This window comes from Larimichthys crocea, chromosome III, assembly GCF_000972845.2.
Source record: "Larimichthys crocea isolate SSNF chromosome III, L_crocea_2.0, whole genome shotgun sequence".
NCBI classification, from domain to species: Eukaryota; Metazoa; Chordata; class Actinopteri; family Sciaenidae; genus Larimichthys; species Larimichthys crocea.
The window spans coordinates 16506966-16511629 of NC_040013.1; positions in this window are offsets into that span (position 1 = coordinate 16506966).

Here is a 4664-nt window from a genome sequence, read left to right on the forward strand (position 1 = left end):
CTGGAGAGGTGCCAGTTCACCTCCTGGGCACTGCTGAGGTGCCCTTGAGCAAGGCACCGACCCCACAGCAGCCATGGGCGCTGGTCTGGCTGGCTGCCCATCACTCCACCATCTCTCTCCACGTTTGCATGTCTATGCCGTTGTACTGCATGTGTGTGTGTCCGGGTTAAAATGCATGTAAACAATAAAAGAAATAAGGGATTAATTGAGGGATTAATAAAGTATATCTTCTTCTTTCCAATTATACTAATTAAGGTTTCCTTCCATTTATTGCAGCAGAGACTTTCCAGTGAGCCAACATGCACCATAGCAACACCCTGACTTTGTTTAACCTGAATGGAACTGGACCTTAATTGGTAGGCTATCATTGGAAACACCTCTGCCGAACAAGGTTACAGTGGACAGATGTAGTCTGAGTCCAGGTTTAAACTGTCCTGTGCTGTGGTGGTGGTGGTGGCATCGGTTGGTTTAAGAGGAATCCCTGATTGGCTCAAAGAAGTTAAAATATAGATACATTTACAGGTATAGTCGATGTTTGAGACACAGAGTTAATCATGATTTTCAAACTTATATAGACATTTCCTCTGAGAATACTGCCTGTATTTATTTAGCTTTGTTATTGATGGTTGAAACTAGTGTTGTTTTGATCTCTGCTGATAAAAGAGAAAGAGATTTAATCAAGTAAACATGTGTTTCTCCAGCATCTCATTGGCATTTGATACTGCTTTTAAATCCAATCAATAACTGTGTCTTTAAAGCCTCTGAAAACTAGTTTTGAAGGACCAGTGTGTAACATTTAGGAGACTCTATCGGCAGAAAAGTATGTTTTCATTAGTGTATCAGTGAAAATAAAAAAACATTGTGCCTAAATCTAACTGAATAGTTTTGGTGCTTAAACATGAACAAACTGGGACCATTGCAAGGGTGTGTCATGTAGTAAGCATGTTCGGTAGTCAGGACACAAAATTAGCACCAGATTGTAGCAAAATATGCAAGTGGCTGGTTCCTTCACTCGCCAGCAAGAAAAAACAAAAAAACAAAACGCTAGTAATCTATTGACGGGCTAGTAAAATTTTAACATTATTGTCTGGTGTACAAAAAAGTTGCATCTTTCACAGTCTGCCATGTTGAACCACCATGTTTCTACATAGCCCAGAACAGTCAAACCAAATACTGACTCTACATAAGGCCTTTCATGATTTTTGTGGAAGCAGAGGGTGAGGCGAGGGGATATTCACTTGGTTGCAATCTGCAGTCTCACCACTAGATAGCACTAAATCTTACAGATGCTACAAAGTTCTGCAGACCTGAGGGGGAAAACAGTGATTATAGCCGCTTCAAGTTGTTCTTAATAACATTAAATAGTCAAAACTAAACTTAACTAATGAAAAAAAGTACCAATGAAAGTTTGTGTTCCTCAGGAGCTGGTATAGAGTGAATACTGAACAAACACGAACACTCCAAATGAATTATTATGTTGCACCTAATCAGCTTGATAAGGAACTGTTTGCTCACAAGTTCCCCATATCAGCTAATGATATGTTAACGTTGCAGAGTTAAAGGTCAGAATTGACTGATTACTTGGTATAGGTTAACAGATTCAATGTTATACGATGTTTGAAAGATAAATTATAGATGTTGTTTTTTTCTTTAAAACACTTTTAGGTTGTCTGTAAAAGACTCACATTCAAACATGCAGACATAATTCCACCTGCTGCTCCTAATCTGTTTCCTCACCTCATTGTCCTTCCCCTCTGGATGCTTGGGCTAAAATATTATTTTTTATATTTCTAGACTGGGTGAGATTTATGGTACATCTCAGTAAATGTGGATGTTATGTACATAGGAGCACAACACTTAATGGAAATGCCTTGGAGGTAAAACTGGCTCCATCACTCTCCACTGTTCCCATCCCCAGAGACACACAAACCCAGTGAAATAACATACCCAGAGGGAGTATACATGAGAATCAAGTCATTATATTGCACAAGGCAACAGTAACAACATAGATCAGATTTTTATCTGTGTGCATACACCCTACAAGTCGTAACACTGCTCATAAAAACACAAACGACTCAGCTACAGAGATCAATGAGAGCTCTGATTATGAAGGGGGGAAAACAGCTATCTGTCATTCCACGTACGACTTTCTTCTCTCATTTATTCAGAACTTTCAATCCATTATGAATGTATGTATCAATTATAAATACAGTTAGTTATGTTCAGTGGGCAGTGTTAATGTTGAATTCAGCCTTTTATCTCAACTCCTTATTGCAATTCAGCAGGGATTTTGTGCGGCGTAGGAGTTGTGTCTAAAACACTATTAACCCCATAAAACTCAGCAACAGAAGCCCTCCACTGGGGATTATAGAGAGATAGAGCGTCACTGGTACGGGTTGCCATGGCAACAGTGATACCTTAAGAAGTTGTGGTGTAATTAGCTCATACAGTATGTGTGTAGGTTACTTCACAAATGTGTGTCCTTGTTAATAATAACATTAAAAATTGATCGACCTGTTTCAGCCCTGCCTGTTTTGAACATACAGTAGCACTTCAAACCAGTCAGTTGAAATTCTAGTCATGAATTGTTTATCTGTCTTTGTACATCAGGTATCTCGATCTAAACATTGGCTGTGTTATTTGAGGCAGCTGATGTAACACCTCCCATGACGGTAAATATTACACCACTTTGGATGGAAATAATGCCAGTCTTTCTGTGCACCACCTTAGTTCAAAGTGAAATATCTCAGCAACTATTTGATTCATTGCAATGCAATGCCATTTTCTATAAACATTCATTGTCCCTAAAGGATAAATCCCAATGTTGTACTGTGTACTGTTGTACTTATCGTCTAGCACCAGCATGAGGTTGACATTTGTGGTTAAGATTGAAATGTCTCAACAACTACAGGATGAATTTCCATGAACTTTGGTACAGACATTCATGGTGTACAGAGGATGAATCCCAGCAGGTCAAAGGTTTCACTTGTCCAGTGAGACAGCAACATCTTTGTCATGGTGTCCAGGGGATGATTCCTAATGACTCGCTGATGCTGACTCCCAGACTTTTCCTCTAGTGCCACCAAGAGGTTGTGCTTAAGATTGAAATGTCCATTTCAGGGTAAATTGTATGAACATTAGTGATCCTCTGACTTTTAAAGAAAAAAATATCCTTTGTCACTAAATACCTGCAAAACTAATGATATTACCATCAGCCTCAGCTGTACAAATGTTACCACAGGAAAAAAAAACATGGAAAACTTGATAAATACTTTATAAACACAATTATTTCGGCTTATATGGACAGCAATGTCAGCTCAGCTCCTAACCCAGGGAGTGTTTGGTGTGACAGATGAAGCTATTCTGAACACAAAAATACACAGTGATTTGTTTACCCTGCAGAAAATTGAACACCACACATTATCATTATGATGAAAAAAGACAAACTACTTACTGTTATTCCCTTCAGTCTTTCCCCTGTAATTCATGGTGATGCAGTTTAGATTTTAAATTGTTAATTTTCTTGCCACAATCTGTTGGGACCATGCCGTTCGTTCTCATTTTGAACTATGTGATTAAGCTGAAATAAAGTTGTTCAGCAATATTCTGTCAATATTTAGTCTTGGGGCTATTTTTAATTACTCTGTTTTTTAATAATGTTAATTTGTGCTGCTTCAACAGAAACCTAATCAATGCAATATTGAACACCTGTGTAATTAAAAAACACCAGTCGCACATTTGTCCTAATACTGAACAAATGACACACGTGGGCCTACTTAATGCAAAAATAACCATATTAGAGCTGACAAGTGGGCAGCTAAACCTATCAATGATAACTTGAAGGTCAGTGATTTGAATCACTGGTTCCCAACCTGAGAGTCCTGACCCTCATTACGGTCATCAAAGCCTCACAGGGGACTGCAAAATTTACCATTCATTCATTTCTGTGAAGAAAACTAAATGACATCGGACCACAGAGCTAACATAACAATGATCAAATGTCAGGGTAACGCTGTATTTGTATTGAGACCCCATAAAGATTAATTGAAAGAGTCTCAGTTTCACTCCGAAGTCAATAAGCAGCGCAAACACTAATTTACAGGCTCATTTATGAAGCTGATTTAGCCTCAGTTGTAACTCAAATAACAGTTTAAATGCTGTGAATCCTGTGTGCTCTCCCTCTTTGTCGAATGTGCCATTCCCTCTTCAGCATCTTCAGTCTAAAGAGCCTGAGAGAAAATTACCTTATTTCATAAATTACACATACAGAAACCTATAATCTAAGACAACAAGCTATTATGTCATGAGAGTGCCCAAAATATACTTCAATCAATATTTATCATTTTGTAGTTAGTTATAGATTATTTTGTTGAGGTTATTGGCCAAAAGCACAGTGGTGTCAGGTTTTGAATGGCTGCCTGAATCAATATCACTTTTACAAGATTAACAATTTGTAACCTGCAGACTTTGAATCCATTCTCTGTGAGGGGAATCATATTTTCACCAGCAGAGGGCAGCAAACATTGTGTATAAAAAATAATATAGCGATCCACATATTCACTAGATTCTGTTTCAAATGAATCTGGTGTTTACTCACCTTTATCACAAGATAAGCTAATTGGATAAAAATCTGCATTTGTGCACAGGAACAAGAAGACTGTAAA